Source organism: Heptranchias perlo, unplaced genomic scaffold, assembly GCF_035084215.1.
Source record: "Heptranchias perlo isolate sHepPer1 unplaced genomic scaffold, sHepPer1.hap1 HAP1_SCAFFOLD_47, whole genome shotgun sequence".
NCBI lineage: Eukaryota > Metazoa > Chordata > Chondrichthyes > Hexanchiformes > Hexanchidae > Heptranchias > Heptranchias perlo.
The window spans coordinates 521,719-545,093 of record NW_027139484.1 but is presented as its reverse complement, the minus strand read 5'-3'; the positions used below and the strand labels follow the sequence as shown (position 1 = coordinate 545,093).

General features: G+C 44.3%; 7 non-coding genes across 7 annotated transcripts; 2 read left to right on the top strand and 5 right to left on the bottom strand.

Moving 5' to 3' along the window:
• Positions 1–2,618: 2,618 nt before the first annotated feature.
• On the bottom strand, positions 2,619–2,690 carry trnaw-cca (transfer RNA tryptophan (anticodon CCA)). Its single transcript has one exon. It is a non-coding gene; the product is annotated as a tRNA-Trp (tRNA).
• A 12,384-nt stretch (positions 2,691–15,074) lies between these two features.
• Positions 15,075–15,152, bottom strand: trnav-cac (transfer RNA valine (anticodon CAC)). Its single transcript is given in 2 exon segments — positions 15,075–15,109; positions 15,115–15,152. It is a non-coding gene; the product is annotated as a tRNA-Val (tRNA).
• A 78-nt stretch (positions 15,153–15,230) lies between these two features.
• On the bottom strand, positions 15,231–15,304 carry trnak-cuu (transfer RNA lysine (anticodon CUU)). Its single transcript has one exon. It is a non-coding gene; the product is annotated as a tRNA-Lys (tRNA).
• A 1,133-nt stretch (positions 15,305–16,437) lies between these two features.
• trnav-uac (transfer RNA valine (anticodon UAC)) lies at positions 16,438–16,510 on the top strand. Its single transcript has one exon. It is a non-coding gene; the product is annotated as a tRNA-Val (tRNA).
• Positions 16,511–17,173: 663 nt separating this feature from the next.
• Positions 17,174–17,245, bottom strand: trnaw-cca (transfer RNA tryptophan (anticodon CCA)). The gene has a single exon. It is a non-coding gene; the product is annotated as a tRNA-Trp (tRNA).
• A 5,220-nt stretch (positions 17,246–22,465) lies between these two features.
• On the bottom strand, positions 22,466–22,548 carry trnal-cag (transfer RNA leucine (anticodon CAG)). The gene has a single exon. It is a non-coding gene; the product is annotated as a tRNA-Leu (tRNA).
• Positions 22,549–22,812: 264 nt separating this feature from the next.
• Positions 22,813–22,884, top strand: trnae-uuc (transfer RNA glutamic acid (anticodon UUC)). Its single transcript has one exon. It is a non-coding gene; the product is annotated as a tRNA-Glu (tRNA).
• The last annotated feature ends 491 nt before the right edge of the window (positions 22,885–23,375 follow it).

Below are 23,375 nucleotides of genomic sequence, written 5' to 3'. Positions count from 1 at the left end.
CTTGAGGGAGCAGCCAGAGCCCTGTTTGACTGATAGAAGACTTTTTGTCCTGAAAGCGTTTTTTTTTTATTTATTCGTTCGTGGGATGTGGGCGTCGCTGGCGAGGCCGGCCTTTATTGCCCATCCCTAATTGCCCTTGAGTGCGGTTTGACGTCTTGTTACTCAAAGGCACTCCCTGCTGGTGAGCAGAGGCAAATGCTCGAGCAAATCAGCAGTGTTCGGGCAGACACAAAAAGCTTTTAGGTTTGCGAAATGAAAAGAGGCCTTCTCTCCCTCAGCACCAACATGTTAATCAGTCGGCTGCCTGTAAAGTTAAGAGAACGGCCTTGAGCTCATTGCTGCTTCCTCCAAAAGCACGCTCGCTAGTTCGAACCAGAAACCTAAGGATGACTTTCTCCACGGATGCTGCCTCACTTGCTGATGATTTCCAGCATTTTCTCTTTATAATTCACATTTCCAGCATTCGCATTATTTTGCTTTTGATTGGATAAACCTCGCCCTTCTAAACCCCATCACAGAATAATCAGCAAGAGGGGCTTACAATGGCGGATGACATTACCCAGAATGCCGCGCGAGGTAGAATACGGTCTATCTCCATTCGAAGGGGCGCAGCGGGCATGCGCGTCAAGGGCCGCCGGTCGCAGAAATCAGCGCCTTGGAGAGACCCTGAGATTAAGAGTCTCATGCTCGACCGACTGAGCTAGCCGGGCCTAAGCTTTCCTAACCGCCTTATCTGTTATTGCAGCAAGCCGGAGAAAGACTCCATTTCAAATTATTGGAATTAATTCTGAGGGACAGGATAAACTGTCACTTAGAAAGGCACGGACTAATCAAGGACAGTCAGCATGGATTTGTTATGGGGAGATCGTATCTGACTAGCCTGATTGAATTTTTCGAGGAGGTGACAAGGAGGATCGATGAGGGTAGCGCAATTGATGTCGTCTACATGGATTTTAGCAAGGCTTTTGAAAAATTCCCACATGGCAGATTGGTCAAAAAAGTAAAGGCCCATGGGATCCAAGGGAATGTGGCTTGTTGGATCCAAAATTGGCTCAGTGGCAGGCAGCAAAGGGTAATGGTCGACGGGTGTATTTGTGGCTGGAAGGCTGTTTCCAGTGAGGTGCCGCAGGCCACGGTACTTGGTCCTTTGCTTTTTCTGGTATACATTAACGATTTGGACTTAAACATAGGGTGTCTGATTAAGAAATTTGCGGGTGACCCAAAAATAGGCCGTGTGGTTGATAGCGAGGAGGAAAGCTGTAGACTGTGGGGGTTCACGTAATTTTCTGATAACAAAGCACTCAATCTATCTCTGATAAAATTTCGAACGAATACGTGGGTTTGATCTGGCACAGGCACGATGGGCCGAATGATCTCCTTTTGTGGACTAACATAATACGATGATACTAAGTGTTGTCTGACGGAAAAGCAACACATTCCAAATAAGAGCAGAGAGAGGAAAGCAGTCTAACAGCATAACAACACGGTGAGATATTGTATTTGTGAAGAAGAGGAGGGATAGTTTATCATGGTTGGAGTCACATAGGGTATCATTTGTGACTTTGATAAGGACCATTTCATGCTGCGACAGGGGCGGAAACCTAATTGGAGAGATTCAGCCCGAGTGCGGCCCCATCGTGCGCGGAAAGAGGGAAGAGGCGGGGGGGAGGGGGGGTGCGTGTAAATGTCAGAGCTGGGGCTCACCGGTGGAAGCCGTATAAAAGTTTAAAACGGTCCTCGCCCAACGTGGGGCTCAAACCCACTACTCTGAGAGTTTTTAAAGAAAAGGGGGAGCAGCCACTGTCTGTGTCTCTCGCTGCACTTGAAACAACACATTCCAAGTCCGAGCAGAGAGAGGACACCATTCAGTTGTCCGTTGTGTTGAATAAAATGCTGTCGGTTTCCGTAGTGTAGCGGTTATCAGGTTTGTTTTAAAACGGGGAAGTTCCCGGCTCGATCCTGGGCAGAAACGTTATGTTGGAATTTGGTCTCCAAATACATCCCGATCGATTTTCTTCTCTTGCCAAAAAGGGAGACAGTGGCTGCTCCCTTATTCTTTGTAAGCTGTATCTTTTACTTCATTAAACAGATAACTTTGAGTGATAGAAAACTGATCGACAGTGACGCTCACTTCAAGTTTTATTCCCTTTTTATCTGGAAGGATATATTGGCTTTGGAAAGGAGTTAGTAGCGTCGGATCGACAAACCTTTTCCGCCAGTGGTGGACAAGGGAACCGAACCAATCATCGACCAAGTTCTCCTGAATTCTCCAGTGCAATGGGAAACCGACCAACAAAAGCCCTTTCATTGACCGTGGAGGTTCAGACAAATTTCTGATGACGAAGCGCTCAATCTATTTCTCTTGTCTGTTTCCCGATACTGTCTGCATCTCTGCCCTGTGTTTATCTCACGATGTGTCCACCTGCAGGTTGGTTTTTGAACGAAGACGTGTGTTTGTCTTCTGTTCGTTGCATGAAATAAATGAGGGCATCAGGTGCTTCCCTCCCTGACATTGGGGAGCCAGTGGCAGACTTCAGAGTTGGGTTCTGTTAATTGTGAAGACGCAAAGAAAACATGAATTGCAGAATTATACAAACCAGCCGAAAGGGAAAAAACTGTGACCCCGACGTGATTTGAACACGCAACATTCTGATCTGGAGTCAGACGCGCTACCGTTGCGCCACGAGGCCTGGATGTAACACTGCGTGTTTGTTTCTATCAATGTTTGTCAAGCACCGCTTTCGAGATCCGAGATTGGTGGAATGGGTTGGCTTTCAAATCCCCGCCCACCCCCACCGGATGTCAGGCAGCATCAGAAGTCTCCTTCACCTGTCAGCGGCAGCATGGCGCTCGCTTCCATCGCCTGCTGTCAGCGGACTGCAGCAAATCCAATTACATTCATCCTGCACCCAGAATTATCACATCACAGGAAAAGGATGTGGGAAACTGCTCAAGATACATAACAGGAGGGGAAACTTCTGAAAAACACTGAGACTTTCGGTGTTTCGACTTCGATTCGAACTGCAAAAAAGAACGTGTGAAAATATAAACTATGGGTGTGATGTTTATACATGGAGGAAACTGCTCAAAATACATAACAGGAGGGGAAACTTCTGAAAAACACGTGGACTTCCGAATGTTTGTACTTTGGTTAGAACTACAAAAAAGAACGTGTGAAAATATAAACTATGGGTGTGATGTTTATATGTAAATTGAATGTTTCTTGGCGGATTTTTCCCGTTACTCTCGCAGCTATGGGTTGTTAATCCATCAACAATAACTTCCGCTTGATTTTAGCCCGAGTGGTTACAAAATAGCAAGTTTAATAGGTTGACTTACAACAGAGTTGCACGACAGCAGTCTTCAACATTACATTCAACAGTATTATTATTTTAATATAACTGTCTACAGGTTACATTAATGACAAGCAATCAACACAACCTGACCTGTCTTCGAATCCAGGTATATCGGACCTGACGTTTGCGGACTGCCTGTGGCAATGGACTTCTGACTGTCCCCTATTGAGAGCTCTAACATTTGAGAAGGGAGCATGCCCTATCTTTAGACGATTCGGCTGCATTGTTCTGTACGTAAGCACCACTGATCTTAACTCATGGTCGTAAACCATCCCACTTTGCTGACTCTCAGAAACCACCAAGGATTGTTTCGTGTCTTCGTGTTTATTTAGCCTTTCTCCGTCATCAGGTTTTGGATGCTTATACCAGGTTAGCACAACCTGGAGTTCAGGTTTCCAGGGCACTCAAGATTCTCTGAACATCAACATTTCATAATTTCTCACCAATTAAGAAATATTCAGTTTTTCTTTTCTTCCGACCAAAGTGAATAACCTCACATTTCCCCACATTATACTCCATCTGCCACCTTCTTGCCCACACACTTAAACTGTCCATATCCCTTTGCAGAATCTTTGTGTCCTCCTCACAGCTTACTTTCCCACCTAACTTTGTATCATCAGCAAACTTGGATACATTACACTCGATCCCTTCATCAAGTCATTAAAAGTCGTCTATAGGCATATAAATAGTAAACGGGTAGTAAGAGGAGGGGTAAGACCGAATAGGGACCAAAAAGGAGATCGACGCATGAAGGCATAGAGCATGGCCGAGGTACGAAATGAGTATTTTGCATCTGTCTTTACCGAGGAAGAAAATGCTGCCGAAATCACAGTAAATGGGGAGGTAGTTGAGATACTGAATGGGGTGAAAATTGCTAAAGAGGAGATACTAGAAAGGCTGGCTGTACTTCAAGCTACCTGGTCCGAATGGGATGCATCCTAGGTTGCTGAGGGAAGTAAGGGTGTAAATTGCAGAGGTCCCGACCATAATCTTTCAATCCTCCTTAGATACAGGGTTTGGTGCCAGAGAACTGGAGAATTGCAGATGTTACACCCTTGATCAAAAAAGGGTGTAAGGATAAACCCAGCAATTACAGGCCAGTCAGTTTAACCACGGTGGTGGGAAGCTTTTAGAAACGATAATCTGGGACAAAATTAATAGTCACTTGGACAAGTGTGGATTGATAATAGAACGCCACTGTGGATTTGTTAAAGGCAAATCGTGATTCAGTTTTGTGATGAGTTAACCAAGAGGGCTGATGAGGGCAATGTGGTTGATTTTGTGTTTGTGGCCCTTCAAAAGGCGTTTGATAAAGTGCCACAAAATAGGCTTGTCAAAAGGGGCGATAGTGGCTGCTTCCTTATTTTTTAAAAGCGCTTTCTTTTATTTCACTCAACAGATAACTTTGAGTGAGCGAAAACTGATCCACAGTGACGCTGATTTCAAGTTTATACCCTTTGAATCTGAAAGGATATATTGGCCTTGGAAGGAGTGCTGCACAGATTCACCAGATTGTTACCAGGGTGCAATGCGTTAAATTATGAGAAGATGTTATATAAACTAGGCTTAAATTCACACAAGTCAAACTGCAAGAACTTTTCATTTTTGATACATACTTTAATGACCTGGGCTTGGGTATACAGGGTATAATTTCAAAGTTTGCAGATGACACGAAACTCGAGAATGTCGTAAACAATGTGGTGGATAGTATCAGACTTCAGGAGGACATAGACAGCCTTGTGAAATGGGCTTTATTGATAGAGGCATAGAGTACAAAAGCAACAAAGTTATGCAAAACGTTTATAAAACACTGGTTAGGCTACAGCTGGAGTATTGTGTTCAATTCTGGGCACCACACTGTAGGAAAGATGTCAAGGCCTTGGAGAGGGTGCAGAGGAGATTTACTAGAATGGTAACAGGGAGGAGGGACTTCAGTTATGTGGCGAGATTGGAGAAGCTGGGATTATCCCCTTGGAGCAGAGAAGGTTAAGGGGAGATTTGATAGAGGTGTTCAAAATTATGAAAGGTTTTGATAGAGCAAATAAGGAGAAACTGTTTCAAGTCTCTGAGATGATTCTCTTAATTACCATTAATAAACACACAACTTTCTGTTTCGCACTGAACGAAATGCTAACAAGTTTGATGAATGACTGTCGAAACTACGCTAACTTTTCTGACTTTCTTCCCTTCTCATTTTACTCACTTTATTTTAGGAGACTGCTTCGAAGTTTTCAGTGGTTATGAGACCAGGAATCTGATGCAGCCGTTGTTGAATTTGAAAGGATTGCAGCCCAATTTACACGAGACAAAGCTCGCGCCTGGAAGTTTGTGAGGAGCAAGTTCCAGCAAATTGTTTCTGACCCGGGATTAAACCGGGAGTTTTTCGTGTGAGGCCAACATGATAACCATTACACCACGAACACATCTATTTAGTTCAGCCCAGGTCAGATGGAAGTGTTAAGGGAGAAAGTGAACTGCTGACTCCCACTTCTGGGGGATATCCCAAAGCGCTTCAAAGAGGTGTAATCAAAAACATAGAATCATAGAATCACAGGAGGCCATTCGGCCCATCGTGTCTGTGCCAGCTCTTTAAACTAAATGGTGCAATTTTAAAGGGGGTGCAGGAACAGAGAGACCTGGGGGTATACGTACACAAATCTTTGAAGGTGGCAGGACAAGTTGAATAGATTGTAAAAAAAAAGTATTCAGAATCGGTGACTTTATTAATAGAGGCCTAGAGTACAAAAGCAAGGAACTTATGCTAAACCTTAATAAATCACTGTTTCGGCCCCAGCTGGCTACCACACAATTCTGCCCACCACACTTTAGGAAGGATGTCAAGGCCTTGGAGAGGGTGCAGAGGTGTTTTACTAGAATGGTGCCAGGGATGAGGGACTTCAGTGAGGTGGAGAGACTGCAGAAGCTGGGGTTGTTCTCCTTTGAGCAGAGAAGGTTAAGGGGAGATTTAACAGAGGTGTTCAAAATCATGAAAGGTTTTGATAGAATAAATCAGGAGAAACTATTTCCAGTGCCAGAAAGGATGGTAACCAGAGGACATAGATTTAAGGTCATTGGCAACAGAGGTGAGATGAGGAGAATGTTTTTACGCAGCGAGTTGTCATGATCTGGAATGCACTGCCTGAAAGGGTGGTGGAAACAGATTCAATAATAACATTCAAAGAGGAACTGGGTAAAAACTTGATGGGGAAAATTTTGCAGGGCTATGGAGAAAGGGAAGGGGAGTGGGTCTAATTGGATAGCTCTTTCAAAGAGTTGGCACATGCACGATGTGCCGAATGGCCTCCTTCTATGATGTTTCCATGCTGAGATTCTATGTTATGGAGGATTTGCTGATGCAGTGGATATTCGGGGCAGAGGACCAAGTGGGGATTGAGCTCGACGGCAAGTGTATACAGTTCGTTCAAAGGACTGAAGCCGATGGTTTCATTCTTCCCGTCGTTTAGCAGCAGGAAATTACTCGGCCATGCAGGCGACATTTTTGTCTTCATTCATGGGATGTGGGTGTCAATGGCAAGATCAGCATTTATTGCCCATCCCTAATTGCTCTTGAGAAGGTGCTGGTGAGTCGCCTTCGTGAACTGTGCCTTTCATTGACTGTGTCATTGACATTTTCTGGATGGAGAGAAACTATTTCCGCTGGTTGGGGATTCTCGGACGAGGGGCCAGACCTTTCAGGAGTGAGATTATAAAACACTTCTATACACAAAGGGTATGTTCCCATGTTCCTATGTTCCTATGATATTATTAATATAGAATTCCGACAGGCATTTGATAAGATTCCACACAAGAGACTGTTCGCAAAAATGAAAGCGCATGAAACTTGAGTCAAATTATTGACATGGGGAGAGAATTGGTTCGCAGATAGGAGACAGAGAGTAGGGATAATGGGTACATACTCCAATTGGCAGGATGCGACTTGTGGTGTCCCCCAGGGATCTGTAACTGGGGTCTCAGCTTGTCATTATATTTATCAATGACTGAGATGAAGGAACAGAGAGTCGTATATCCAAGTTTGCTGATGACACTAAGTTAGGTGGTACAGTAAGTAGTGTGGAATGCGAGTTGAAAGTTACAAAGGGACATTGATAGATTAAGTGAGTGGGCAAAACTATGGCAGATGGAGTTCAATGTGGGGTAATCCACTTTGGACCTATGGTCAGGGTATTTTCCAAATGGTAAGAAGCTCGGAACTGTGGAGAAGCAGAGAGAATTAACGGTTCATTTACATAAATCAGTAAAAGCTAACGGACGGGTCCAAAAATAATTTAAAAGACTAACGGAGTGTTAACCTTTATCTCAGGGGGCTGAAATATAAAGAAGTGGAATGTATGTTGCAGTTATATAAAGCTCTGGTTAGCCTGCGTCTGGAGTAACTGCGTTCAGTTTTGGACACTGCACCTCAGGAAGGATAGATTGACCTTTGAGGGGGTGCAGAGCAGATTGACCAGAATGTTATCGGGGCGAAAAAGGTTAAATTATGACGACAGGCTGCGTATTCCCTCGAGTATAGAAGATTGAGGGGCGGTCTGAGCGAGATGTTTAACATGTTTAAATGATTCGATAGAATCGAGAGAGAGAGAGAATCAATTTCCTCTGGGGAATCAAGAACGAGGGGGACATAAGCTTAAAATTAGAACCATGCAACTCAGGTTCGAAATCAGGAAGCACTTTTTTACACAAAGGGCAATAGAAATCTGGAGCTCTGTCCCCCAAAAGGCTGTGGATGCTGGGGGGCAATTGAAGCTTTCAAGACTGAGATCGATAGAGTTTTGTTGGCTGAGGGTATCGAGGGATCGGGAGCAAAGGAGGGTAAATAGATTTGAGGTGCAGATCATCAATGATCTAATTGAAGGGCGGAACAGGTTCAAGGGGCTCAATGGCCTCCTCCTGTTCCCAATGGAAATGTTGAGAATATGCTTTGTTGAGGCTGTGACGTCTGGGTCAACCCCTGTCCAAACAAGGCAGGTCACATTTGGGAGTTTAATAACTTTGAAATGAACATTTTTCTTTTGTGACTTGTGCAACTTCGATCAATTGAATAGTTATGAAAGAGAATCAATGCAGTCATTCTAACTTCTGGCTATTAATCAGAACAGAGGTTTCCGTAGTATAGCGGTTATCACCTTGTCCTGATATGCAGAAAGTCCCCGTTTCGATCATGGGCGGGAGCATTATGTTGGGGCAGGTTTTTTTTTCCTCTGTGAAAAATATGGAGAAAACAGACACTTGGGGAAATGTAACATGGGGAAATGTAACATAGGAACAGGAGTAGGTCATTCAGCCCCTCGAGCCCACTCCGCCATTTGATAAGATCATGGCTGATCTGTGATCCAACTGCATATACCTGCCTTTGGCCCATATCCCTTAATACCTTCGGTTGGCAAAAAGCTATCTATCTCAGATTTAATTTTTGGACTGTGCTCCCTCGTCCTAGAATTCGCAACCAGCGGAAATAGTTTCTGCAAATCCAGAAAATGTCAATAACACAGTCAATGAAAGCTGCAGTTCACGAAGGAGGCTCCCCAGCAACTTCTCAAGAGCTATTTGGGATGGGCAATAAATGCTGACCTTGCCATTGACACCCACATCCCATGAATGAAGACAAAAAAGTCGCCTGCATGGCCGAGTAATTTCCTCCTGCTAAACGACGGGAAGAATGAAACCATCGGCTTCAGTCCTCTATGTCTTATTTTTCATTGCACACAAATACATAACACAGATGCACAGAGATATAATGATAACCACCACACAGTTACACCCAAATGTATTTATAAATGTCACAGATGCAATCATACATATTTATGACAAGATATATCATATTTTAAAAATAATCAAAATAAATTTTTCAATGGCACACAGAACATAAACACTCACTTTATAAAGAAGCATGACATCCATTGATACAAATCCATAGTTTACATTTTAACACCGTCTTCTGAGCAGTCTTGAACAAATTCCACACACCGAAAGTCTCCGCGTTTTTTCAGATGCTGCCCGTCCTCTTCTGCATTTTGAGCAGTTCCTTTCCTGTGATGTGATGATTCTGGGTGCCGGGTGTGTGCCATTGGGTTTGCTGCAGACAAGCTGCCGCGGACAGGTGAAGGCTGCTTCTGAGGCTGCCTGACACCCGGTGGGAGTGGGCGGGGATTTGGGAATCTGAAATAAATGAAACAGTAAATGAGAAACGTTCATAAAGGTAAAACCCAACTCTCTACTATCTCACTTCGTGGCGCAATGGTAGCGCGTACTGACTCCAGATGAGATAGCTCAGTGCTTAAATCACGTCTGGGTCGCACTTGTTCTTCGCGCTGGTAAGAGACTGAATAATACATATTGAGATCCCTTTTTCACAATAAACAGAACCCTGCTCTGAATTCTGCCTCACTAGTTCCCCAGTGTCAGGGAGAGAAGCGTCTGATTCCCTCATTTATTTATTGCAAGAAACATACACAAACGCACTTATTAATTCAAAATCAGCCTGCAGCTCCACACGCACAGAGATAAACACAGCCAGAGAGACAGGCAAACACCGGGAAATAGACAAACCGGTTTCTCAGAGAATTGCCTGTACCTCCACGGTCGAATGTAAGGGCTGTTGTTGTTCGCTTTCGTTCCACACCTTGGAATTCAGGAGAATCTGGTACATGGTTTGTAGGACAAGGCACGGGCGCGATGGCCCGAATGACCTGCTTCTGAGCTGTCTCCTTCTCCGATTCGAAACTCAGCCCCTCGGGTTCGAGCTCCACGTTGGGCAAATTCTGTTTTAAACTTTGACGCTGCTTTTGCAAGTGAACCCTCTGCTTGCTTGACTGTCAGTGCAAGAGACGATTCTGTCAGTGCCGCCTCGTGCGCAATGATCAAAACTATAAAAGGAGCAGAAGGTTATTCGGGGTTCAGAGACACAAACCTCTCTGATGAGCCTGAGATTTAGTCAGAGGTTGCTGCCTCCCCTACATCTCTTGCCCTCTGACGAGGGACTTGCTCCGGTTTCAATTTACAAACTGGGTGAATTGTTGATCGGGTGTAGGAGAGCTGGTTTGTGATCTGAGCAGGAAACTCAGCGGCCCCGGGTGAGACAGAGAAAAAAAATCAGTCCAGGCCCGGATGTGGAAGAAAACACGGGAGGAGGGTATGGTGTGAGGTCCCTGTCAAACCAACTGCCCGAACAAAGCTGGCCACAGTCACAGAATCAGAATGGCTATTTCCTGACGGGGGTGGGCGTGGCCTGTTCATGTGGAAAAGGATCCAGACGAGAATGATCTGATTCATAATGTTAGGGGAGGGAAATTAGGGAGCTCCTTCGGAACGTTCATTACTTGAAAATGAAGACTTTCTCCGGTGTAACTTGTGTGGTTTTTGATGAATGAAATGTTTGTAAAAAGGCATCCGTGGAGGAGGATTGAGAGCTTTTCGGACTAGAGGGGAAATGAGGAGATTTTTTTCACACAGAGGGTTGTTCCGATCTGGTGGCCACTCCCTGAAAGGGCGGTGGAAGCAGCTTTCATAGGAACTTTCAAAAGGCAATTGGACAGGTACTTGAAGAGGACTGATTTGCAAGGTTATGGGGAAAAGGCTGGGTTTTTTGGACTAAATTGGACAGCTCTTTCAAAGAGTAGGCAGGGCAACACGGCCGAATGGCCTCCTTCTGTGCTGTAATATTCTATGATTCAATTCCATGATTTAAGTGTGGGACAGGAGAGATGTTGTTTAAAGAGAGGTAAAACTGTCCCAATCAGAGCAGAGAGAGGTGACTGGTCAGTTCCCCTCTGCCCAGTATAAGTCACCAGCGGTTTTTTGTGGTGTCGTGGTTACCAGTTCGTTTGACACGCGAACGGCCCTGCTTTCGATCCTGGGCGGACAATTTATGTTGCAATTGCTGTTTACATTCTATATTAATGACTTAGATGAGGGGACCGAGTATAATGTATCCAAGTTTGCTGATGATACAAAGGTAGGTGGGAAAGTAAGCCGTGAGGAGGACGCAAATGGAGATGGACAGTTTAAGTGATTGGGTAAGAAGGTGGCAGTTGGAGTATAAGGTGGGAAAATGTGAAATTGTCCACTTTGGTAGGAAGAATAGAAAAGCAGAGTATTTTTAAAAAGGTGAGAGTCCAATAAATGTTGGTATTCAGAGGAAGTTGGGTGTACTTGCAAACAAATCACAGAAAGTTAACATGCAGGTACAGTAAGCTATTAGGAAGAAAAATGTTCTGTTGGCCTTTTTGCAAGGAGGTTGGAGTATAAGAGTAAGGAAGTCTTGCTGCAATTAAATAGGGCTTTGGTGAGAACACACCTGGAGTACTTTGATGCAGTCTACATGGATTTTAGCAAGGCTTTTGACAAGGTCCCAATGGGATGTGGGTGTCGCTGGCGAGGCCAGCATTTATTGCCCATCCCTTATTGCCCTTGAGAAGGTGGTGGTGAGCCGCCTTCTTGAACCGCTGCAGTCAGTGTGGCGAAGGCTCTCCCACAGTGCCACGAAGTAATAGACAAAGCACCGATTAGCGTGCCGGTTGCAGGAGAGCTGGTTGGCGGTGATATCGATGCTGTGAGCGAGACCAGACCGTTTCCATGTTTCCACAAATAATGACCCTTCCTTCATTTCTGGAAAAGTAATACTGAGAGTGAACAACTACATTTCTGTGGCTGAAACATGAAACTTTGGCTAGGTGACACGTTACTGTAGTGTATCTTGCAAAAAAGTGTACCGGGCAGTCTCTGTGTCGCAATCGGTTCGCGCATTCGGTTGTTAACCGAAAGGTTGGAGGTTCGAGCCCACCCAGAGAAGAAAATTGCAACTTTTTCTTCCCACTTTAGGATTCAATTGCCTCATTCTGATAGCCCTGAAGCCGGTGCCAGGTTTTAATTCCTGATCTGCAGTAACGGGGAGCACTTTAAATGGCTCCGATCTCTTGAACTCATTTCAAGTTTACGAATGTGTGATTTGGCTGCAAGAAAACACTCTGGGAACAATATCATCTGAGCATGCCTGATTCGCCATAATTTACACTGCGGTCGGATATCAGGCACATGAAAAAAAACAGTGAAATGTTTGTGTGGGCGCGATGCTCTGGGATTCCCTGCCTGACCATCTCCACCGATCCTTCTCTGCAGCCTTCCGAAATACAGCGCAGTAAATGTATCTCTGTGAAATGAGCTCCTGGACAGTAATACGGAAATTAGTTTGGCTAAGGGGTTATATCCCTAATACGGAGGTCGAGGCATCAGGTTTCCGTCATGTAGTGGTTATCACATTCGCCGAACACGCGAAAAGTCCCCGGTTCGAAATCGGGCGGAAACATTTTGAAACCTTGTCCCCATTAAAGTTAATAAATATTTGACGATTCACATTGCTGAATAATATAAACAAAGTCCATATCTCCCAGCCCTGTTCATGCAGCCCGCTGAGAGCAGGCGATGAATGCCAGCGTGATATTGGGTGTGAAGGTTGCTTCCAACACTGTCTCATTCCCGATGGGATCTGGCGGAGATTTGATGAGCCCCATCCATTCAACCAATATATGAAACGGTGTTTGAGAAACATTCATATATATAATAACATCCAGGATCCTGTCTTCAGAGTGCGTGGCGCAAAGGTCTGACTCCGGATTAAAAGGCTGCGTGTTCACATCTCATCAGGGTTAGTGTTTCTTTCACCGCTCATATGAGACTGGATAATTCCCGAATGAAGGTTTTAATTGCTTTTTCACCAAAAAAAAACAGAAGTTTGGTCTAATCCCTGACTCAGTACCGACCCAGTGGCAGGGAGGGGAGCGCCTGATACCCTCATTTATTTCATGCAACAAACTGACACGATGACTGGTATTGATTCAAAATCGACCTGCAGATGGACACACACAGAAAATAGACAACCACTGAAACAGACAGCAACTATTTGCACATATATATATGTACATATATATATATAGCGCCTTTAACGTGTTCAGACGATTTAAGCTCGGTGAACTTGCTTCAGCTTTCTGAAATGCATTTGTCCATCCTTCAGAGGTCACGGGAAATATATTTTTTGCCTTTCGAAAAAAGACGCGAAAGGTAAAGATATGTTTTGTTTTCAACACGGCTGGTAAAATGGCCGGACTATCATAAATTAGGGGTCGCCTTTGAAAAATTTAAAGGAGACTACCTCAAAATCACTTAGTGCAAATTTAAAATCACGGTCACTGTTTATATAGGACTGAATGAAATAACAATCAACATGGCAGTCAGCGCCCGCGGTGAGACGGTGTCGAACTTGTTTGCTGCGAAGTTCACCGCTGGGCTCAAGTTGACGCCGTTTAAAAGACATGAACCCACTCAATGTAAAGGATGAGCTCATAAGCAACAGGTCCCATCGACGTCAAACACCTCCTTTCTTGTTCAATAGAGTGAGCAGAGGCGTGTACATCATCAGACACCAGCAACTTTAAGAAATGGAACAGATAAAGGCACAGATGCAAGTTCCAAATCTTTTCAATGCAAAGTTATTTCACTTTACTTAAAGAGCCGTGAGGCTGAAAACGGGTCCCAGATGATTTGCGTTCACTCGTGACTTGTTTTCCAGTGTTGGTCCGTCAGGTTTGCAATTCAATTTGTGTTGGATATTGAAGATATTTCAGGATGATTGCACAACATACCATGTGTAAAGCAACCATCTTGATAACTTCAATCATCACACACTCTATATCGAGGCTGCAGAGACCCCAGCACCCCTTTCAATATTGTTTTTCTTAACTCACAGTTTTCAAAAGGGAATTGGATAAACGCTTGGATGGAAAAATTTTCAGGGCTATGGGGAAACAGCAGGCGAGTGGGACTAACTGGACAGCTCTTTCAGAGAGCTGGCACAGGTACGATGGGCCGAATGGCATCTGAATGGCGCTGTCTTATTCTATGATTCTATTAATAGATCAATTTCCGCCTTTCACTGAGCCTCTCTAAATGGAGCGCAGTAATCGTGACCCTGTGAAATAAGGTCCTGATCAGTAATACGGAAATTAGCGTGGCTGAGCGGTTTGAAACTCTGGTTCGGCTCCGAACAGGAAATTTCCACTCTAAGTTTGATTAGTTTATCAATTATCTCCCCCCTTTCGATCTTAAATGTCTTACATGCTTTTTTGATCTCTTCTTCTACTGTCATGCCCACAATACTGAAACAAAGTGATTATTTAATATTTCTGCCATTTCGCTGTCATTGCCTGTGAGTTTGTCGTGTGTATCCCTTAGTGACCCAATTCCTATCCTAAACTTTCTTTGGCTGTTGATGTGTCTAGAATACTTTGCTTTTTTTGATATTCCTTTTTGCCTTTCTCATAATTCTTTAGACTTCTTTCCCACTCTTTTCACATTCCCCTCTCTCCTTTATTGTCCAGCGTGTGCCTTTTTCTTCAGTTTCAAATTTGCCCTTATTTCTTTATTCATCCCTGGTGTGTCATTTCTGGCTAGTTTGTTCTTGCTTTTCAGTGGGATATATTTCTCCTGGACTCTATTGATCACCGTTTTAAATGTTTCCCACTGCTGTTCTATTTCTTTGTCCAGGTCATTAATATGTCAAACATATCACCGTTTGAAACTTCTCAAGTCACATTTGCATGACAAAGCCAGTTGCTTTTGTGGGAGGAGCAAATCAACCTGGTCGAAAAATCAGCTGCAGCCCAATCCACAAAGAAAATATTGCCACATAGTCGTACAAATAAGCAATGTCAGAAGTGGGATTCGATCCCACGCCTCTCGAAGAGACTGTGACTTGAACGCCTTGGACCGCTCGGCCATCCTGACTACCGATTTTGTGCTTCATTCTGCATCATTTCTGCACTGTTGGCCAGTGAAAGCAGCATAAAAGTTTAAAAAGATACACGCCCAACGTGGGGCTCGAACCCACGACCCTGAGATTAAGAATCTCATGCTCTGACCGACTGAGCTCGCCGGGCCTGAATGCACCCTGGCCGCTTTTTCCGTTATTGCAGCAAGCAGGAGAAAGACTCCATGTTAAATTATTGGAATCAATTCTGAGGGACAGGATAAACTGTCACTTTGAAAGACACGGACGAATCAAGGACAGTCAGCGTGGATTTGTTAAGGGGAGGTCGTGTCTGAATAACCTAATTGAATTTTTCGAGGAGGTGACAAGGAGGATCGATGAGGGTAGCGTAATTGATGTCGTCGACATGGATTTTAGCAAGGCTTTTGAAAATTTCCCACATGGCAGATTTGTCAAAAAAGTAAAGATCCATGGGAACGTGGTTTGTTGGATCCCAAATTAGCTCAGTGGCAGGAAGCAAAGTGTAATGGCCGACGGGTGTTTTTGCGGCTGGAAGACTGTTTCCAGTGGGGTGCTGCAGGGCTCGGTACTGGGTCCTTTGCTTTTTGTGGTATATATTAACGATTTGGACTTAAACGTAGGGTGCATGATTGAGAAATTTGCGGGTGGAAAGCTGGAGACTGTGGGGGTTCAGGCAATTTTCTGATAAAAAAGCACTCAATCCATCTCTGAACGAATTTTGAACGAATACGTGTGTTTGACCCACCACAGGCACGATGGGCCGAATGATCTCCTCTTGCGGACTAACATAATACGATGATACTAAGTGTTGTCAGACGGAAAAGCAACACATTGCAAATAAGAGCAGAGAGAGGAAACGAGTCTAACAGCATAACAGCACGGTGAGATATTGTATTTGAGAAGGATGAGGAGGGATAGTTTATCATGGTGGTTGTCACTTAGGGTATAATTTGTGACTTTGATAAGGACCATTTCATGCTGCGACAGGGGCGGAAACCTAATTGGAGATATTCAGCCCGGGCGCGGCCCCATCGTGCGCGGTGAGACGGAGGGGGGGGTGGGGGAAGTGTCAGAGCTGGGGCTCACCGGTGGAAGCAGCATAAAAGTTTAAAACGGTACTCGCCCAACGTGGGGCTCAAACCCACTACCCTGAGAGTTTTTAAAGAAAAGGGGGAGCAGCCACTGTCTGTATCTCTTGCTGGACTTGAAATAACACATTCCAAGTACGAGCAGAGAGAGGACCCCATTCAGTTGCTCAATGTGTTGAATAAAATGCAATCAGTTTCCGTAGTGTAGCGGTTATCACGTTTGCTTTACACACAAAAGGGCCCCGGTTCGATCCCGGGCAGAAACATTATTTTGGAACTTGGTCTCCATGAACATCCAGATAGAATTTCTTCTCGTGCCCAAAAGGGAGACAGTGGCCGCTCCCTTCTTCTTTCTAACCTGCATTTTTTACTTCATTAAACAGATAAATTTGAGTGAGAGAAAACTGATTCTCAGTGACGCTCATTTCAAATTTTATTCCCTTTAAATCTGGAAGGCATTAAACAGATTGGCTTCTTGAAAGGAGTTAGTTGGGTGGGATCGACCAACTTTTTCCGCTGGTGGGAGACGAGGGAACCGAATCAAACATTTACCAAGTTCTCCTGAATTATAAGTTTCAACGGGAAACCGACCAACAAAAGCCCTTTCATTGACCGTGGAGGTTCAGACAATTTTCTGATAACAAAGCGCTCAATCGATTTCTCTTGTCTATTTCCCGATGTTTCCGGAGACTGTCTGCATCTCTTCCCTGTATTTATCTCACCATGTGTCCACCTGCAGGGTGGTTTTTGAACTAAAACGTGTGTTTGTCTTCTGTTTGTTGCATTAAATAAATGAGGGCATCAGGTGCTTCCCTCCCTGACACTGGGGAGCCAGAGGCAGACTTCAGAGCAGGGTTCTGTTAATTGTGAAGACGCAAAGAAAATATTAATTGCAGAATTATATAAACCAGCTTGAAGGGACAAAACTGTGACCTCGACGTGATTTGAACACGCAACCTTCTGATCTGGAGTCAGACGCGCGACCGTTGCGCCACGAGGACTGGACGCTGCAATGGGCGTTTGTTTCTATCAATATTTGTCAAGCACCGCTTTATAGCTCCCAGATTGGTGGAATGGGTTGGCTTTCAAATGCCCGCTCACTCCCACCAGATGTCAGGCAGCATCAGAAGTGTCCTTCACCTGTCAGCGGCAGCATGGCGCTCGCTTCCATCGTCTGCTGTCAGCGGACTGCAGCAAATCCAATTACATTCATCCTGCACCCAGAATGATCACATCACAGGAAAAGGATGTGGGAAACTGCTCAAGACACATAACAGGAGGGGAAACTTCTGAAAAACACTTCGACTTTCGGTGTTTGGACTTCGAATCGAAATGCAAAAAAGAACGTGTGAAAATATAAACTATGGGTGTGATGTTTGTATGTAAAGTGAATGGATTTCTCCCGTTACTGTCGCAACTATGGGTTGTGAATTCATCAACAATCTGTAACTTCTGCTTGATTTTAGTCCGAGTGCTTACAAAATAGCAAGTTTTATAGATTGACTTACAACAGATTTGCACTACAGCTGTCTTCAACTTTACATTCAACAGTATTATTATTATGGAATACTCTCCACTTGCCTGGATGAGTGCAGCTCCAACAACACTCAAGAAACTCGACACCATCCAAGATAAAGCAGCCCGCTTGATTGGCACCCCATCCACCACCCTAAACATTCACTCCCTTCACCACCGGCGCACTGTGGCTGCAGTGTGCACCATCCACAGGATGCACTGCAGCAACTCGCCAAGGCTTCTTCGACAGCACCTCCCAAACCCGCGACCTCTACCACCTAGAAGGACAAGGGCAGCAGGCGCATGGGAACACCACCTGCACGTTCCCCTCCAAGTCACACACCATCCCGACTTGGAAATATATCGCCGTTCCTTCATTGTCGCTTGGTCAAAATCCTGGAACTCCCTTCCTAACAGCACTGTGGGAGAACCGTCACCACACGGACTGCAGCGGTTCAAGAAGGCGGCTCACTACCACCTTCTCGAGGGCAATTAGGGATGGGCAATAAATGCCGGCCTTGCCAGCGACGCCCACATCCCGTGAACGAATTAAAAAAAAATACAGCTGTCTACAGATTACATTAATGACAAACAATCAACACAACCTGACCTGTCTGCGAATCCAGGTATATCAGACCTCACCTTTGCGGGCTGCCTGTGGCAATGGACTTCTGACTGTCCCCTATTGAGAGCTCTCGCATTTGAGGAGGGAGCACGCCCTATCTTTATACGATTCGGCTGCATTGTTCTGTACGTAAGCACCACTGATCTTAACACATGGTCGTAAACCATCCCACTTTGCTGACTCTCAGAAACCACCAAGGGTTGTTTATTGTCTTAGTGTTTATTCAGCCTTTCTCCGTCATCAGGTTTTGGATGTTTATACTAGGTCAGCACAACCTGGAGTTCAGGTGTCCAGGACACCCAAGTTTCTCTGGACATCAACATTTAATAGTTTCTCACCATTTCAATAATATTCTGTTCTTCTGTTCTTCCGACCAAAATGAATATCCTCACATTTCACCACATTGTACTCCATCTGCCACCTTCTTGCCCACACACTTAACCTGTCTGTATCCCTTTGCAGACTCTTTGTGTCCTCCTCACAGCTGCCTTTCCCACCAAGCTTTGTATCATCAGCAAACTTGGATATATCACATTGGATCCCTTCATCAAGTCATTAAAAGTCTTCTAAAGGCATATAAATAGTAAACGGGTCGTGAGAGGATGGGTAAGGCCGAATAGGGACCAAAAAGGAGATCTACGCATGAAGGCATAGGGCATGGCTGAGGTACTAAATGAGTATTCTGCATCTGTCCATACCGAGGAAGAAAATGCTGCCGAAATCACAGTAAAATGGGAGGTAGTTGAGATACTGGAAGTGGTGAAAATTGATAAAGAGAAGATACTAGAAAGACTGGCTGTACTTAAAGTAGATAATTCACCTGGTCCGAATGGGATTCATCCTAGGTTGCTGAGGAAAGTAAGGGTGGAAATTGCAGAGTCCTGGCCATAATCATTCAATCCTCCTTAGATACAGGGTTTGGTGCCAGAGAACTGGAGCATTGCAGATGTTACACCCTTGTTCATCAATGGGTGTACGATAAACCCAGCAATTACAGGCCAGTCAGTTTAACCACGGTGGTGAGAAGCTTTTAGAAATGAAAATCTGGGACAAAATTAAGAGTCACTTGGACAAGTGTGGATTGATAATAGAAAGCCACTGTGGATTTGTTAAAGACAAATCGTGATTGAGTTTTGTGATGAGTTAACAGAGAGGGCTGATGAGGTCAATGTGGTTGATGTTGTGTCGAGGCGATTGATAAAGTGCCGCAAATAGGCTTGTCAAAAGGGGCGATAGTGGATGCTTCCTTATTCTTTAAAAGCGCTTTCTTTTATTTCACTCAAGAGATAACTTTGAGTGAGCGAAAACTGATCCACAGTGACGCTTATTTCAAGTTTATACCCTTTTAATCTGAAAGGATATATTGTCCTTGGAAGGAGTGCAGCACAGATTCACCAGATTGTTACCAGGGTGCAATGCGTTAAATTATGAGAAGATGTTGTATGAACTCGGCTTAAAATCACACAAGTCACACTGCAAGAAGTTTTCATTTTTGATACATACATTAATATCCTGGACTTGGGTATACAGGGTATAATTTCAAAGTTTGCAGATGACACGAAACTCGGGAATGTTGTGAACAATGTGGTGGATACTATCAGACTTCAGGAGGACACAGACAGCCTGGTGAAATGGAATTTATTAATAGAGGCATAGAGTATAAAAGCAACAAAGTTATGGTAAACGTTTATAAAACACTGGTTAGGCTGCAGCTGGAGTATTGTTTCAATTCTGGGCACCACACTTTAGGAAAGATGTCAAAGCCTTGGAGAGGGTGCAGAGGAGATTTACTAGAATGTTAACAGGGATGAGGGACTTCAGTTATGTGGCGAGAATGGAGAAGCTGGGATTATCCCCTTAGAGCAGAGAAGGTTAAGGGGAGATTTGATAGAGGTGTTCAAAATTATGAAATGTTTTGATAGAGCAAACAAGGAGAAACTGTTTCAAGTCTCTGAGATGATTCTTATAATTACAATTAATAAACCCACAACTTTCTGTTTCGCACTGAACGAAATGCTAACAAGTTTGCCGAGTGACTGTCGAAACTACGCTAACTGTTCTGACTTTCATCCCTTCTCATTTTACGCACTTTATTTTAGGATTCTGCTTAAAAGTGTTCAGTGGTGATGAGACCAGGAATCTGGTGCAGCCGTTGTTGAATGTGAAAGGATTGCAGCCCAATTTACACGAGAGAAAGCTTGCGCCTGGAAGTTTGTGTGGAGCAAGTTACAGCAAATTGTTTCTGACCCGGGATTAAACCGGGAGTTTTTCGTGTGTGAAGCCAACATGATAACCATTACACCCCGAAAACATCTATTTAATCCAGCCCAGGTCAGATGGAAGTGTTAATGGAGAAAGTGAACTGCTGACTTCCACTTCTGGGGCATATCCCAAAGCGCTTCATAGAGGTGTAATCAAAAAGAAAGAATCATAGAATCACAGGAGGCCGTTCGGCCCTTCGTGCCTGTGCCAACTCTTTACCAGCTCTTTAAACTAAATGGTGCAGTTTTAAAGGGGATGCGGGAACAGAGAGACCTGGGGCTATACGTACACAAATCTTTGAAGTTGGCAGGACAAGTTGAATAGTTTGAGGAAAAAAAAGTGTTAGGAATCGTTGACTTAATTAATAGGAGGCATAGAGTACAAAAGCAAGGAACTTATGCTAAACCTTTATAAATCACTGGTTAGGCCCCAGCTGGCCACCACACAATTCTGCCCGCCACACTTTAGGAAGAATGTCAAGGCCTTGGAGAGGGCGCAGAGGTGATTTACTAGAATGGTGCCAGGGATGAGGGACTTCAGTGAGGTGGAGAGACTGGAGAAGCTGGGGTTGTTCTCCTTTGAGCAGAGACGGTTGAGGGGAGATTTAACAGAGGTGTTTGAAATCATGAACGGTTTTGATAGAATAAATCAGGAGAAACTATTTCCAGTGCCAGAAAGGATGGTAACCAGAGGACACAGATTTAAGGTAATTGGCAACAGAGGTGAGATGAGGAGATTTTTTTTTTACGCAGCGACTTGACATGATCTGGAATGCGCTGCCTGAAACGGTGGTGGAAACAGATTCAATAATAACATTCAAAGGGGAACTGGATGAATACTTGAAGGGGAAAATTTTGCAGTGCTATGGGGAAAGGGAAGGGGAGTAGGTCCAATTGGATAGCTCTTTCAAAGAGTTGGCACAGGCACGATGGGCCGAATGGCCTCCTTCTATGATGTTTTCATGCTGTGATTCGATGTTACGGAGGATTTTCTGATGCAGTGGATATTCGGGGCAGAGGACCAAGTGGGGATTGAGCTCGACGGCAAGTGTATACAGTTCGTTCAAAGGACTGAAGCCGATGGTTTCATTCTTCCCGTCGTTTAGCAGCAGGAAATTAGTCGGCCATGCAGGCGACTTTTTTTTGTCTTCAATCATGGGATGTGGGTGTCAATGGCAAGGTCAGCATTTATTGCCCAGAACCTAATTGCTCTTGAGAAGGTGCTGGTGAGCCGCCTTCGTGAACTGCACCTTTCGTTGAATGTGTCATTGACATTTTCTGGATAGAGAGAAACTATTTCCGCTGGTTGGGGATTCTAGGACTTGGGGGCACAGTCTAAAAATTAGAGCCAGATCTTTCAGGAGTGAGATTAGAAAACACTTCGACACACAAAGGGTGGAAGAATTTTGGAACTTTTTTCCCCTAACGGCAATTGATGTTTGCTTAATTGCAATTTTAAAATCTGAGATCGATAGCTTTTTGCCAACAGAAGGTATTAAGGAATATGGGCCAAAGGCAGGTATGTGGAGTTAGATCACAGGTCAACGATGATCTTATCAAATGGCGGAGCGGACTCGAGGGGCTGAATGGCCCTCTCCTGTTGCTATGGTACATTTCCCCGAGTGTCTGTTCTCTCCATAGTTGTTGCCTTGTGTTTAAAGCATATTTTCGTTTAAAGCTCGTTTTGGGGATGAGCCGGTGGGCTGCAAAACGTGCCGTGCATCGAGACCTTGTTGCTTTTTGCGGGAAGAGCAAATCAACTGGGCCGAAAAATCAACCGCAGCTCCAGCAACAAATAAAATCGGAGTCAAAATAACTCATGTCAGAAGTGGGATTCGAACCCACGCCTCCAAAGGAGACTGCGACCTGAACGCAGCGCCTTCGACCGCTCGGCCATCCTGACTTACAAATAGCTCCTTCACTCGCCACCCTTTCCACATTGAGACCCCCCCGGAGAAAGTTTCACTCACTCCAGTGCTTGGTAAGATAAATGATGCTGGAAAGGCTCGGTGAGCGGGATGCCACCTCCCCGGGTTTTCCTGAGCATATTGTACTTTATTCCTATTTAATCACGGGAATATCCGCAATCAGGAGCTAAAAATAATTAAAAGCTGAATCACAGAGAAAGGGAAATCCATATTACATCTGATAAACCAACCAACAGCGCTCCCTGGTGGTCTAGTGGTTAGGATTCGGCGCTTTCACCGCCGCGGCCCGGGTTCGATTCCCGGTCAGGGAAGCAACTTTTGAACACTTGTTGTATTCATCGCATGAACTGACTCAAAGTCTGTGGGAAGAAAAAAAAACAATCATTGTTTTCATCACCATTAATTAACCGATAACGTTATTTTGCAGAATGAAAGGCGACTGAGGGAAGTTGGAAAACTTTAATAATTTCTTTTGTGCGATGAACTTTTTATCCCTTCTCATTTTACACACTGTATTTTTAAGGGCTCGGTTTAAAATGTTCAGTGCTCGTGAGACCACGAATTTGTGTTAAATTTAACAGACCGGCTATTTCACAGAGAAAAAATAAATTTGCCCCAACATAATGTTTCTGTTCAGGATTGAACCAGGGACTTTCCACGTATAAAGCAAACGTGATAACTGCTACAATGCAGAAACCTCTGTTTGGGTTATCAGCCAGAAGTTCAAATGACTGCATTGATTCTCTTTCATAACTATTCAATTGATCGAAGTTGCACAAGTCACAAAAGAAAAATGTTCATT